The sequence below is a fragment of the Lonchura striata genome, chromosome 17, assembly GCF_046129695.1.
Source record: "Lonchura striata isolate bLonStr1 chromosome 17, bLonStr1.mat, whole genome shotgun sequence".
Classification (NCBI taxonomy): domain Eukaryota; kingdom Metazoa; phylum Chordata; class Aves; order Passeriformes; family Estrildidae; genus Lonchura; species Lonchura striata.
Window position 1 is genome coordinate 3,525,545 of NC_134619.1, and position 15,766 is coordinate 3,541,310.

A 15,766-nucleotide genomic window follows, 5' to 3' on the forward strand; every position below is an offset into this window, starting at 1 on the left:
GGTCTCACTGAGCTGTGGCCCCTTCACCTCCCTCCAGGGCAGAGACCAGAGATCTCCTCAAAGCAGGCTTATTTGGGGCTTGATTGATTTGCCTGATCTTCACTTTAAATAGAGAAGAGCTGAGAGTGTAACTCCCTTACAATGAGAACACAAGCTTGGAAGAACAAATGAAGAAATACAGATTGTGGAAGAGGTGAAGACTCATGGCAGAGCACCAAAAGCCTCAGCCCCATCCATCCTTCACCCCAGGCACAGACCAAAAGCCCATCAGTCACAGCAGTTTATTCCTGTCAAATGATTCCTGCTCCCAGCAGGAACCACGGGACCAGCACCAAGCAGAGGAGGTTTGAATCATCGGAGCTTATCACACAGAGGTTTCAGAAAGTTCACATTACAGATCCCCAATGCATTTTACAGCTTACTTGAAGGAAAAAGACTGAAATATCCAATATATCTCCCATAGCCTGACAACCCAGTAAACACTCCAGCAGGATAACCATGATTCTTAGAACAATGGAAACATTTTAGTTAGAAACTGTAGAAGTTACAAGGCAAAGATTTATGTGCTGTGGGGCAAATAAATATTCAGTTCCCATTAATGTTAATGGGAGTTAAGTGGCTAATTCCCCACACATTATGCTGAAGATTTACTTCTTTGTGTTTTATGGAATAAATGAATTTATAGTCTTCCTGGAGGTTAGACCTGAGAAAAACAAAGAGCTCAGAGTTTACTCCATTTTTATGAGGTCATTTTTTTTAAAGCAGGTTTATTCCCTGAACAGAAGGAAAGGTTAGAAGAGCACCAAGTTAAAGCAATCCCCTCCACGGGATGCCAGGGAGATTTGTGGCAGGCATTTAATCCAAACTCACAGACGGAGAGACACGCAAAGATCCATATAAAATGTCTTAATAACAGAAGCCGGAAATTTGTAACAATAATAAAGGCTGACATTTATACAGAGCCTTTCATCCACACATCTACAGCCCGGATTTTGCATTCAAAGGCACTCACAAAATTCTGCTGCAAACCACATGTGATTTCACACTAAGAGGGCAAAATTCATCAAACAGGCTGACTTTGACACTGGTGACACAGACAACATTGGGGCGGCTGTTTAATGCCCCAGGAAGGTACTTCAGCATGTTTCCATTTTGAAGCTTAGAGTATTCTCATTAAATTAAATTGATTTTTTCATGTGGTATAGACAGAAATGAGCACCCGTACCTTGATGAACTCATACCTATGCCAGCACTTAACAGTCCCTCCCTGCATCTCCATGAAAAAATCCCACAGCATTTGTTCTCTTTTTCTAATGCTCCAGCCTCTAAGATGACCCCATATATTTTCATTTCAGGCTAAAATCCATTTAAAGCCAATGCTGTGAACAAGTTAAAAGTCACAAGGATCCTTTGCCCAAGATGTGAACAGTATGTCACAGTGTCTGTGCTCAGAGACAACCAAACATTCATTCCAAACAAGCACATTTTTCTCTTCCTCTGTTAAGGGCTGCTACACATTTGTGCCGAAACTGAGATTAGAGATTATGTATGAGACAATTACACATTTGTTTCCCTTTTGCCTGATCTGAAAAAGAACAGCTTCAGAAAGAGGGAGAGAAAAAATCAGGGCAGTGTTTTCAGTAGGGCACAGTAATCTGCCACAGATAAGCAGCAGTCTTTTTTCCTTACTCAAATGTTAAGCTTTCCCAGGAAAATAATATTTTCCCCTGACTGGTCATTCACTCATCTATAAGTCCATGCAAACAATTTCTTTTCATTAGCAGCTTCATTTTGGTCAGACTTTGCTTTTGTATTGCGTATATTGGTTTGGGTTTTTTCCCTTTTGGCAGCCTCTCCCAAGACCTTTGACAGTGAGTCCACACACACATCTTTCATTAGGATCAAGCTCTCTTAGATCATTTGTTATTTATCAAGACAAGAGCTGAGGAGGTAGAGCAGGATCCCATGGACTGGGCACCATGCACCAGGCTCTCCCAGCACGCTGGTGCCAAGGCCAGGCTCTCTGTCCCATTTTCTGGGAGTGCACAGAGGACAGCAGCAAGCACAAGGGACTGGATGCTTCCTGTCCTACCCAGGACACTGCTGCTCTTTGGGGGCTTTTCAGTGCTCAGTGACAGCCTCCTGATGAGGCTGAATGCAAACCCAAGTCAGTCTCTCTCTTCCATCTCCTCTGAAAGCCATGCAGGGAGCCTAAATTCCATCTCATACGGAGAGGACTTCCCACAGCAAGAACAGATCCTGGAGGGAAAGAAGGCAGCAGAGACAAAGCAGGGCTGGAATGTGATTTCCTTGCATATTTGAAATGTTATTTACTATCTAGTAATGCTGTTTTATAGCACCCTGCATTTTGTTTTCAAACATTTCTATTAGCACTCACTGTATATCAGTCACTATCTGATTAGAGAAGTTTTCACAATGGTTTCCGGGCAGCTTTAAAAAGCTGCCAAAGAATTCAGTGCAGCAGAGGTTTGAACTTAATTTCTGTTTCCAAAAAGGCTGAAGAACAAACAATAATGAAGGAAAAAATGGACTTCAATGACCTTTGTGAATTCAGTAAGGCCCAAATAATGAAAAAAAAAAATGACCTTTTAGGGGTTGTAGAGTTCAGACAACCTGCTCACAACTCTCTGCCAGGGAATCATGAAATCTATAGCCCCTCTGGCTTCTTTATTAATTCTTGATGAAGAGCAATAAATAAATGTCCTGTCATTACCAAAAAAGCACGCATAAGACACAGAACAAATATTAATTGTACTCAAAGTAGTCCAGTCAGATGGTACATGTGCATCCTAGAGAGATGATAGACAGGTAAAGAACAAAATATCTTCATTTAAAGGAGACAACTGACTCAGCCCATTTGTTTTTGCTGGCCACACGAGAAGAGCATTGCGCCTGTATAGATTACTTTTACATTCTCTGCTTCTCCTCAGGGACAATACCTTGTCTTTTTAAGCCATTTAGTTGTGTTGATAATTTTTATTCTTTACACTAGGCTGTTAGCCAAGGCAAATGTTTGTGTTGTTTTAAAAACTTGAAGTGTATCACTGTGGGAAACTTAAAATATACAGATAACTTCAGAAAGCATTTTTGAAAAAAATTGTGATAATATCCCATGTTATTTCACTTTCCTTCTGTTAGCTTTACTTGTAGCAGTGTTCAGTGCCTTCACTGCCTGTTTTTCTCTCCTCCTCCCTTCCCATTCCAAATATATGAAAATACTGATATGGTGATAATTGAACCAAACCGTCAACATTTCTGTAGCGACAAAAGTTACAGAAAAAATCAAAACCATGAAACCAAGTGTTATTTTTGTCTTTGAAAGAATGTGTGAGATATGCAGCTGAAATAAATAAAGCCTTAGAAATGTCTGTTTATTCAACATTAGGACTAACAGTGCTCAAAACAGCAATGGAAGGACAGGAAAAACTTAATTGAAAAAGACAAAATTAAATAAAACACAGACTCTGAGTTCACATCGAGAACATTGGTCTTAGTCAAATGCTACCAGTGCTCTGCTGGGGCTGCTGAGCACACAGGGGCTCAAATTGAAAAGATTACAATTTTGTCTTGTGAAGGCTGCTCAGACTGAGTAAAACAAAATGAGATAGATGAAAAGATTCAAGGACTGCTCAGCACCCACTGAGAAGCTCGGGGGGAGGAGTAGAGTGAGGAGGATGGTGTCAGGGATGAAAGCAGAGGAGGATCTTCTGCCTTGGGGTTAATTTCTGCTGCCTGCCCTGTCCTGGAAGTGGATCCTGGAAGGAACCTCCAGCCAGCAGGATACAGCTCACTGTGAAAGCAGATATTGATGAAGGGTGAACCTGCTTGCAGAACCTGGGGGGCAGATCTGAACCAGCTTCACCCTGAGCTCCAGCATGAGGAACCACTCAGGCACCCCCTGCCAGACCTGGATGACTGGACCAGAGCATATGGCCCCAGGCTGAGCAGGGGCAGGTTTAGATAAGTCATTAGGGAAAATATCTTCACTGGAAGGGTGGTCAGGCATTGGGACCAGCTGCCCAGGGAAGTGGTGCAGTCACCATCCCTAGAAATGTTGGATGTAGCACTTGGGACTGTGGTATAGTGGTGAACAAGATGCTGCTGGCTCAGCAGTTGGACTCAGTGGTCTTAGAGGTCTTTGAGGTATTTTCCAAGCTATTGATTCTCTGATTGTGTGCTTCTGCCTCTGTTTTCATGGTGAGGGCGTTGTTGTGTGTTTAGACAAGCCAGGGGCTGTCCTGTCACATGAAAGAACTATTCATGTGCCTGTTAATCAGGTGGTGAGTAAGCCCCCAAGGCCCTGGAGCTAATGGTGGTCCCATGTCAACCCAAATCTCTCCACCAGCTTGTCCTCACAAGTCACCATAACCTCAGCCCTACTTCCCTTTTCCAAGACACACACGGAGGCACAAGTCCCCACAGGTTTGTTGTTTTAGGGATAGATGACATTGAAGTGGGATGGAGTTGTGTAATGCAGCTTTACTAAGCATGTGCTTTCTATTTGTCACTGCTTAAGCTGTGCTTTCATACACCCAGCCCAGGAGTCCTGCTGAAATCTGCAAAACATTTCCAGCAGTGCACATGAAGGTCCCAAACCCTCCGCAGGCTGGGAGAGCATCTGGCTGGGGAGGCTGTGCTGGGAAGAAGTCATTTTGATGGAATTAAAGGAAATAGTAATCAGGGTTGTAGTGAGAGCTCTCTTCCTCCCGTTAATGTATTTTGTGGAACAAAGCACAGGAAGCTCTAACAGAAAGCTCCTCTGTGCTCCAGAGGCTCACGGCGCCCGGCATCCTTCGGCTTAGCACAAATCCCCTTTGACTGGGGGCAAAGCAGAGATCCTTCCTCAGCAGCACACAATCCTGGCCATGCCCCATTCCATCCCCCTTTGCCCACTCCAGGGATGCTTTTCCTCTTCCGTGCATCTCCTTGAACAGATGATCTGTTGGCGGAATAAAAAGAGAAATGTCAGCTTTACCTCCTTTTCAGTGAATTCCATTGCTCCAGCTCTCCTGCTGTCTGTAAGGGTGCTTGGAGTTTGTTTTTCAGCAATAAGCATTCCCTAACCAAGGTCACACACACTAAGTGCCAGCAACCAGAAACTTTAAATTTCTTGCTGAAATAACTGTGCAAATATCTTTTTCACAATCATCTGCTTGTTGTCTTTCATGTGTTTGCTAATGAGTTTTACCTCCTGTGGAAACTCAATGGGCTCTAGCTGCACAGTTTTCCAGGATTTGAAGAATGTATCAGTTTTGCTGGAAGGGGAGCTGGTGTTTGTTTTTCTGTGGTGAATTTTGTTTTTATTGCTCTAACTGCAGCTTCACAAAATGAAATGTCTGTCAAAACAAATCAGGAGTAGGAATGCTCCAGACTTACATTTTTGGCACCGTTCTGCAACATCAAGTGTTCATTGTCTCAACTCTTAAATGCTGAACATGGTTAAAATGAACTTCAAGATCAAGACTGAGTAGATGTCCCATTAATTATATTTCAATGTGTAGCAAGCTTCCAAAGTGGAACCCGGGGCCATACGGAGCTTTTCTGATGCCAAAGCCTGAGGGCTTCTCCAGCTCTGCTCTTGCTGCTTTAGTCACTCTCCACACATTCCATCCCCACAACTCACTAAGAGCAGAGGGGGCTGGAGGAATCCCAGTTTTGCAAACATGTGCCACATTAATCATATTCTCAGTGCCAGTGCTCACAGCACTTACGCTGGGAAGGAAAACACTCGTTACCATGGGGTTTTAGGTGTGCAGTGCAAGCATGAGGAATATTTGCAGGTCCCAACAAATGCTCTCGAAGCACCACAGTGCAGTGAACTGAAATATCTTGGATTGTGATCTAATAATAAAAGCAGGGAAGTGAAAACAGAACAGTGTTTTGTCTTTGAAAATGAAGTTATGTCAACTTTTAATTGAGCACAAGCAATTGGTGTGCATAAGAGTTGGTCTGGTACATGTGTCCTTGAACACATCCTCCTCAGCACAGCTCGTGTTTTGGGGCTAGAGCCTGCATTGGACGTGATCTCTGTCATAATGCCAAATATTCTGAGTGCAGAAAGTCTTCAGGTAATTAGTAAAGAAATGCTGAAATGAGTGAAACTTTAAGATGAATAGCATTGTCATGATATTAGGGTTCAATGCTGATAATGCTGAAAGCTGGCTATATTTATGATGTTACTTATTAATAATTAATTTCCTAGTGCATAATAATAATAATAATAGTAATTATATCAATCAAATATCACCCATGAGCTACTAGCTGTGAAAAGCCATGTGTGCCTAGTCTTGTGTGCCTCAGGACAGCCCATACAAATTTTAATATGCAATTTCTGTGTCCACAGCTGAACAGGTGCCTTCAGAGAAATGTTGGTAAATACTTACCTAAACAAAAAATAAATAAAAGAAAGCACAGGTGGGCTGCCTTGTTTAATGTCTTCCACATGCAGAATCCCAATGTCCAGAGATTAATAAGGGGAAAATTATTCTATGTCAACACTACTGCAAGGTTTAAAGGCCAAAATCCTCTTGAGTCTGAGCTCAGCCATGAGAATATTCCCTCCATGGAGAGCCACAGTGCTCTGGTAATAAAATAATGGGGAGGATATTGCCCAGGGCTGCATGGGGAGTGGCAAACGAGGACAGTGGTTCCATCTACAGAAAAACAAACTCCAGGCTGGGCTCCAAGCCAGCACTGCTGCTCACCTGCATCTGAAAGCAAGCACAAGCATTTTCTAAGAAACATTTTATTGCAGCATGAAGAATTGAAATGTGAAGATTCCAGAATAAATTTTTCTTTTTGTAATTTTAATTCATCCCCCGTTCACCTGCATTCTGATGCATTTTTACCAGTATATGTTGCTTTTTCTCCATGCATTCCACATGCCAGTGTGGTGGTAGCTTATTCTTTTTATCCTGGTGCATTGTTGGCTCACACCCCGAGTCAGCTCTGGGAGGAGCCCCCAGCAGCTCCAGAGGGACACTTTGAACCACACCTGCATTGAATGTGGGGCACAGCTCCATCCCACCTCCACAGCTTCCCTGAGCCCACTCTGCTGGGTGCTGGGGCCACATTAGCAGCACCATTCTGGGATTTAGGGATAGCCCAGATCAGACTGGTAAATTCTGAGGTGGCCACAGGCACCACTTCTGTCTAGATCTGTAGGATGGATGGTGGTGGCCATTCTGGCCAGGTCCTGCCTTTCAGCAGCTGAAGGAGGAGGGTGTTAACACAAAGGTTTGCACATCACCATTCCCAAACATCCAGGCAGCTTGGCTGGGACACGTGGAAGGAGAAGGGTGGTCAAGAGAGGCTCTGCTGGCCATGCTTCACCTCTGGCCACCACTCCTGAGAGTGCTCAGCCCCACAAAAAGTCATCCTGAAAAATCAAAACTAGCTATTTACTGCTCGCTCCCCTCTCTGCACTGTGCTGAGCAAATGTTTGGGATGATATAATATGCTTAATCTTAGGAAGAGAAATATCTTTATTAGTCTGTGGCAACATTTTTCTTTCAACTTCCATTCACCAGGTTCTGTGTGCCTTTCGATGGTGTTTTATTGTGATTTTTAGATGTTAATATAAATCCTGTTGTTCAGCATTATAGCTTCACTGATCTTATTTCATTCATTCTTATCTTTTCTCCTGTGGATTTTATTAATTTCTATCAGTATATAATTAGATTTTTAAGAGCCATCATAAAATTTCTAGCATTTTAAATACTCCTCAGAGGGTTGCCCTGTAAATGTGACCATCTTCAAGCACTTTTTCCCCTTAATAAGGAGTGCTGTAAGATCTTTTGTTTTATTCATGAAATGTCACATTGTCTAATATCACAGCACTACATCACATAACACATCCAGCTCTGTAGTAGTAAATCCCTTTATGTTTCTACATCGGATTGCAATTTGCAATATTAATGCTGCAAGTAACGTATAGTGACAACTGAAACTTTCAAAAGAACATACAATTTCCATTCCAGACACCCACTATCATTCCCAGTAATGGGAATCCAGTCTGAATGTATGTCTCCAGCAGATTTAACAGCACGACTGTCAAAGCACCAGTGGTACTTGTGAAACCACAGCTATGAAGGTAATCTGTGAACAGTGAAACATTTCCAGGAACTTTGACTTTTCCATTCCAAATCTTAATTTCTTGTTATTCCACCAAAGTACATAATAATAACAACAATCATAATTATAATAAGAATAATGGTCAGAGCAACTGTGAAGTGTCTTGCAGTAATGCAGCAGTGCCCAGCTACAGTTCTGTATGTGGCACAGCAACTCATCCTGTCTAAAAATACTAAAGATTTGATGACTAAGCCATGGATGCCATCAAAGGGAGATTTTGATTTTAGCTCTTGAATGATCCAGAGGTTTTCCCACTTCTTTCAGTGACACCATTTGCTGCCTTCCCACCAAGTGACCCATCCACTGTACCCCAGGTAGAAATCCCTGCCTTCAGGGTTTCAAATCAGGTTTATCACCAGAAGTAGCTCAGGCATCTGCATATAAGCTGCCTCAGCAGAGAAACAAACCTACTACCTGGCCCAAAGTCCAAGGATTTAGCCCATAAATCTCAAGGCTTTGATTAATTCCCTTCCTTTGATTCTTTTTTTCCTTCACAGATGTTAACATTTTCCAAGCAGTTACACGTTACCTTGGTGAAGTGCTAAGAAAATAGAAACCATGTCTGCAATGACACAAAGGATAAAGTAGAATAGCAGACATTGGTTTAATGCAGCAGTCAAGATTAGATAAGGAGCATATGCCCAAGGCTGGATCTGAGAAATTAGCAGGAATGCAAAAGACATCTTTAGCACGTGTTTCTGATATAAAGTCACTTTCACTCAGAGGGGAAATCTGTTCTGTGCTAATACCGATATTTTCTTCTCTGATCCATCAGGTGAAAACATATTGGAAGAGGCAGGATAATGGCATTTCACCAGCAGCATGGTTCTCTTCTTGCTAGAAATAGATTTATTGTGCCTTCTCAGTCAAAACTGATAGCATCCAGCATCCTCCCATTTACCTCTCGCTGCTCCTGTCATCTGGCATTTTTCTATAAACAGACAATGATTTAAGATTTAAGCAGAAATTAAATCATTTTGCCTGATAGAGGATGGTAAGCTCTGAGGCTCTGCAATCTTGGTTATACAGGTTTAACATGAAAATACACATACAGCTAAAACTTGCTTCCTTATTTTCCCAAGATTTAGCAATTCAGGAACACAGTTGTTTTCATCATCCATTATCACAACAATGGTGATAAGGAAAAGACATGTTAGCTGTGCTTAAATTATTTATTTGGAAAAGTAAGTTTTAATATGGAAGTCTTGTAATCAAATTTGAGAACACATAAACAAAGGTTTTCATGTTCCATTCTGTAGCTGATGTGTGGCAGTATGGATGTACCCAACAGTTCAGAGAAATCTGGGATTCTTATTGAGATCAGCAATCCCAGTCCCAGCTGCACTCAAATAAAGTTTTCACTGAGAATCTTATGGTTTTGCCAGTGGAAATGAGCTAAGGTTTATTTCCATTTTTGAGGGGCTGTACAGAAGGGATGGGGGTTGCTCATAAATGCTGTGGATGCTGTGGATCCTACAGGCAGGCACTGCTCTGTCCTCCTGACTCAGCCTGTGGAGGAGCCTCAGCCTCCCTCCGTGGGAGTCTGGCAAGATGAGCTGTCTATTTTAGGGACTCAAATTAAAGCTAAACAGGAGAGAATACTCCTACAGACACAGAAATCTCTTGCTAAAGAGCAGCTGAACAACTGGACCATTTCTGCAATTATTTCTGAGTATTTTTCAGTCAGATCTTGTAGAGCCTCAGCTGTTTCCCACCTGGTCAGTCCTGAGCACTGTGCTCAGATCACTCCTATCTCTAAATCCCAAGTCTATATTCTTCTTTTACACAAGAATCAAATCCCATAGCACACTGATTTCCACAAGGCAGGCATTAACCTCAAATATCTGATGCTCAGCTGATGCTGCTTCCAGCATTATCAAAATCCTAGGGCTAGAATATGAGACTTCTCCCTTCTCCCTTCCCTCTAAAGGGCATCACAATCCATTTTTTATAAGTTTGTATACTCCCACACAGCCAGGGCAAAAGTGGTGCTGCTCTGGTATGTGCGTATCTCATAAAAGAAATTCTTTTGCCAAAGAAGCCCCACAAATTATAGCCTGAGGCATAAAGAAGAGAGATCTAGATCCCAACTCAGATTTAGATGTGAATACACTGTGATCAAAGATCTTGGAACTAAAGATAATTACAGCCTACTGCAAACATCATTGCTGCTTTAAAAATAAATCAAGATGGTTAGAACCTTTTCACTGAAAGCATTTCCAAATCCAAAATGGGAGTTGGATCCAGTACAATTTTGGGAAAATGCTGGGTTTCTAATATTGAAAAATATATTAGAAATCTGAAGATTTTTGTATTAATTATATTCTCACTTGAAGCAGAGATAATATTGACATTAGGTTACCTTTAGAAATCACCCACCCAACATTTCAAGTGAAAAAAATGTAAGCAGAAAAGGCTCAGTTAAAAATTTTAGAAAGAAAAGAGCACAATCTAAAAAAGAAAAAGGAGCATGATTTGAGAAAAATAAGCTTCTAAATTAATAATTATAGCATCACCTTTTATTTATAAAAGCACAGGTTTTAAATAGGTATCAGCCTTTAAATGTGGGAGTCCATCATGTTGTCACCTGTACCTCTAGCTCCACCATTGGTGACACTGTCTGTGGCACACTGGGGTTCTCAAGTGTGAATGTCTCACCACATGGGTTAAGGAAATTATTCTTGTCATGTACAATACCTGCGCTTTATAAATTACATCAATGAAAATTGAAATTCCTGCTTGCTCTAAGCACAGAATTACTGGGATAAATTTAGCAACTCTTCAGATTTTCAGGGTTCCTACACCATCAATCCCTCTCTTTCCTTCTGTTATGACCACATTAAGTTAATAAGACCATAGCCAGGAGAACCATCACAAACAGAGTCAGCTGGTAACTAATATAAATAATTTATTTCGGTTCTGAGATTAATCAATATATGACCTAATTTTTCTAGCTATATTTTCCTCTATGTGCAGAAACTGCAGAGAATCTCAATGGCCACTTCAAAATCCTATTTAAAAATTGAACACTAGAGATCATATTTTCCAAACCTGCCCAGTCTGTCTCTCCTAATTAATGATGTGGTGCACTAAAATAGAGTATTCTGTATATTCTGCAGAGTGTTGCTTGAAGTTTGACTTGTATGAGTGCCATTGGCTTTCACAGCTGTTGCCATGAAAACTCCAAATTGTTGTGAAAAGAAAAAAAATAGATGCCTGTGCAGCAGAATAAAGGCAGAAGTAGTAAGTAGGACCCTGAGAAATGAATCTGCCTAAGCAAGTGTGGCATCACTGCTGTGCACCAGAGGCTGCTCCTCCAAACTGGGCTCCAGCCAACAAGAGAAGTGACAGTGATGAGGTTTTTGTGCCATTTAATCCTCAGCCCTGAGCTCGGCAGCAGAATCAGCACCAGCACCTTCAAATCAATTCAGCAGAAAGAAGAGTGATGAGTCATTTTGCAGAAGTCAAAAACCAACCAGCTGGGAACATTTGTGATCACAACCCCCTCTGTAGCCCTTCCATGGCCACCTCAGTGTCCCCATGAGAAGGCCAGTGGCCCACAGGAGCTGGCAGCTTCCCCAAGAGCAGCTTGTGACCGCAGATTCTTTTTCTGGTGGATCTTTCCATAACTGAGTTCTGTTTAAAACCATCCAGCTACAACATCTTGGCAAGGAGGTTGCTCCAGAGCACAGGCTCTAACTCAGCTGTCGCTCTGGACCCAGGGCTTTTGCACAGTGTGACATTTGCACTGATGGATGATGTATGTGTCCATGTGATATATGCATATGAATGAGTAAACACAACAAAAATCATGCTTAGGAGGAGGAGAAATCAACAAGCACATTAGGGGAGAGAGGTCAGGGGAGGGAGCTTTTCTCATTGACCCTTTAACTTCTGAGAAACTGAAGAGTAGTCACTTATTCAGTGCACAGAGAGTTAAAGATCTGCAGTGCCTCTTTCCTTCCCATCCATACCAGCACCTAACAATGCTGATACTGCAAAACCTGTTATGACTTGGTGTAGGAAAGAATCACTGCACTCAATGCCCACAGGTTCTGGCATATTCTGGCCTGTTGGTCACAGTTTTGGCTCCTGCCCCTGAACCATACTGTGCAGCAGAGCTGTGGCAGCATTGCACCTCCATGATCCAGCTCATCCCTTAAGTAATGGCGAAACCTTGCCCACACATGACAGTCAGTAAGTAGATCCTCAGATCCCACTGGTCCCTCCAGATCCCTTGGGGTTCATTCCAGCAACACAGCTCATCCACCTGTGTGCCACAGCTTAGCCACTACTGCTTGGAAATCCTGGTGTGGTTTGTGCTTAGGTTACAAGGCACAGCTCCATGCCTCTCTTTTCAGATTCAAATGCCTCAGAACTCTGAGTTGTCTCTTTCTGAAACAATCTGTCATATTTATTTCACCGCCTCTTATCCTTCTGTCAATATTTCTTCCTGCAGACAACAAGAAGCCTGGCTTCCACAGCTATCCTAAATTCCCAGTCCCTGCAGGTCACCTATCCTTTTCCTCCCTGGTTTTGTGTTCCATTTCAATGGCTTCTTAGGGAGGGGAAAATTCTCTCCCTTCTGTCCATCAGCACATGGTCTTCCTCCTCCCCATCCTTCTGGCTGAGGCAGGAAGAGAGCAGGGCACCAAGAACAAAATGAGCCCTGAGGCATGTCTGGCACAGGAGCAGCCCTTTCTGCTGTGCGCTGTGCCCAGAAAGCTCTCTCTGGCCATCAGGTGATCCAGGATCCATAACTTGAGAACCACTGACAGGGAGAAACAGGCTTTCTCTGTTCTACTCCAACACCATTTGGTGTTTTCTCTTACAGGCTGTTCTCTCCACCTCACTGCACAGAGAAAACACCCCAGAGTATCCTGTTCAGAGCCACTTCCTCACCCTACATCCCAGTGGATGCAGCTTCTGAAAGGAAGCAGAGCCAGCAAGGATGGAGTACTTTTGGGAATCATTCCCAGCATATGGAGACTGCATTCTGCAGCAAGCAAGGGCAGTTCCCTCAGCAAGTGGAAAATGGGCTTCACCTCCCTGTGGTCTCCCTGTGGTTTGCTTCCCTTGCGATATTATTTTTGAACAGCAGGCAAGAGCTCTGTGCTTCTTGTCCTGTTTAGTAAATCCAATAACCAAACCTGGCCCACTTCTGGGTGGTCCTCTTGAAAAACCCAAAATCCATGCCAAGGCCATGTGATATAATAATCATAAATACAGGGATTGCTTTGACAGATACCTCAAAATCAATTTTTCAGGAAATGGGATGTTTCAACCAATGTGTCCATTCCATATGGATTTTGCCCCACACTATTTCTTTTACTTACTCAGTGTCTTTGTCCTTCATTCCTGTAAAGCCAGAATTACAAGCCTGGAAAATGAAGATCACCGGTGCATGATGCTTGACTTGATCTCAGGCTGGTAGACGTTAGCCTGCACAAAACGCCTCCCAAGTTCAGGAATTCAGATCTGGATTTGCTGGGCAGCCCGACTGCTTTCATGACCAAGAAAAAGAAAGAGAGATGTAAAAATCCATCCATAAAAAGCCAGCCACGAAAACCCAAACGTAAGCACGGTTTCCTTTTATTTTGCTGCATACTTTGCGGGCACAGCCGGCGCTCCGGGGCTGCCCGGGGCAGGCGGGGATGCGGAGCCCTGCCCGGCCGCCGGGGCCGTGCCAGCGGCTCGCCGGCAGCCGCCGCTCCGCTCCCCCCGGGCCCCGCTCACCCGCCTCTGCCCCGACAGCATCCCTGCCCGCTGCCCCTGCAGCGCCTTCTGGAGCCCTTCACAGCCCGCCCGGTGTGAGATGAGCTAAGGGAGAGCGAAATAACCCGAGCGCTTTCTGAGCTGAGCAGCGGGAACGGCAGCAGAGGCTGCTCACAGACTCTCAGCGCTGCCTGGTCCCTTGCAGAAGCAGGGTCAGATCACCAGCCAGCTCATTCCCTGCACATTGGGGATGATCTGAAAAGTGTTTAACTCTGAGGGAAAATAAACATTAAATTGCATCACTTACAAACTCCTTCCCAGCTACCGACTGGGAATGTTGTAACAGTTTTTCATGCACAGCTTTTTGCTAGTGTGTTTTATAAATCCAGTCTTTTCAGGGAGGACAGGAACCCAAGCCTCTTCAGATGGAGAGGACAGGCTGGCCAGAGACACTGTAGTAAATTCCTGTTCTGATAGGAATTGCATGAATAATTATTTGGAGAAGAAAGTCTATTCCTTCTTAAGGGCATGATCTAAATCACATTATATCAGAAAAAATTCTTTATTTTCTCCATATGCCTGTGCAACAGCCCCTAATTGGATGTCTATGCTCTTATTTGTCACTTCCCTGATTTAATTAATTGCCATAGAATTAAAAATACTGGTTTAATTCATGCTCACATAAATATCAGTCATTCCTGTCTCTTTTCATAAACACAGGCCCTAATTCAAGTACCATAATTTTGCACTGCAAACATAGCCAAAAAGGTGATAAAGGAGAATTTCGTGATCTATATGTTGGCTGATATAGAAAGAGCAGAGCACAGGATCAAAGCAGAGCAGTGTGATTGATTTACTCCCAGCTTCTGCAATTTTTGTGAAATGTGTCTTGAGGTATGAGATCCCATGAAGGGAGCACTTGGTGACAAACAGTCAGCATTGCAGGAACTACACATCCTTCCACTGCTCCTGGCATAGATATCCATGTGGACAGACAATCACTGGATGCCCTATCACCTCCTCCTGACCTGGGAACCCAGCTGTTAAACAATGCTTACTGAGGAACTCGGGGTTCAACAGGCACACCCCAACCCCACAAAACCTTCCTCCCACTGCCAGCTGCCACTTCCCAATCCTGCTGCCTTTTCTTTGCCATGTTACATTCTCACAGAGCTGCCCCTGCCAGGGACAAACTGCCATGGAGGGAGCACAGGTCTGAGGACAGAGAAGGGCTTGTGCAACTGCACAGGCAAAGGGTCAAAACCTTTATTAAAAAAAACTGTAAACAATTAAAGTAGCCATGAATATGGTAGGCATGCATGCAGCATTAATATTTAGGGGAGTGGAGGAAGGAAGACAGAGAGATGAAAGCTGAACACCTTTTTGAACCTCAGCCAAAGCTTTATCAGCCATATAAATAAGAGAACATATCCTGCTCAGTGAGACACGTATTCACCCTGTTTCATTACATTCTGTTCTGTCCTCAGTCATGATGGATCCTGCTGAGACTCGTGTTTAACAGTTCCTTCCTGGAGTGGCTCAAGCAACAACAAGAAAAAAAATATTGTGAAAGTCACACCCCATTGAAATTGCATCCTAAAGGGACCTGGTGAGCACGGTAATTACCAGGATGACTGTGAGCACCAGGGCCACGCTTGGCTCAGCGGCTGCTGTATGTGTTAAAATTAAAAAGGACTTTAAGCAGATGCAAGGAAAGTGGAAATTAGGGACCCAAAGTGGAGGCTCAAGAGCGATTCATCATCCCTGATAAGGAGCCATTAGGCTGGACTGTGGTGGGAGCAGAACCCAGGGAAGATGGCAATTTTAAGCTTACAAATGCAGAGTAATCCCTGTTTTCAGATAATGGAAAACTGCATTAACCTTGTGATGCTTCCCT

At 43.2% G+C, this 15,766-nt stretch overlaps 1 long non-coding RNA gene across 3 annotated transcripts in view; it reads left to right on the top strand.

Annotated features, from left to right (window-relative positions):
• Window positions 1-15,426, top strand: part of LOC116184343 (uncharacterized) — a 59,732-nt gene extending 44,306 nt beyond the window's left edge. For 2 of the 3 annotated variants that reach the window (XR_004149109.2, XR_004149108.2), the window contains 2 exons: window positions 13,521-13,729; window positions 15,357-15,426. This is a non-coding gene — a long non-coding RNA (uncharacterized LOC116184343). The remainder of the gene's footprint in view (window positions 1-13,520; window positions 13,730-15,356) is intronic. The other variant, XR_013340886.1, reaches the window with a different exon arrangement.
• The last annotated feature ends 340 nt before the right edge of the window (window positions 15,427-15,766 follow it).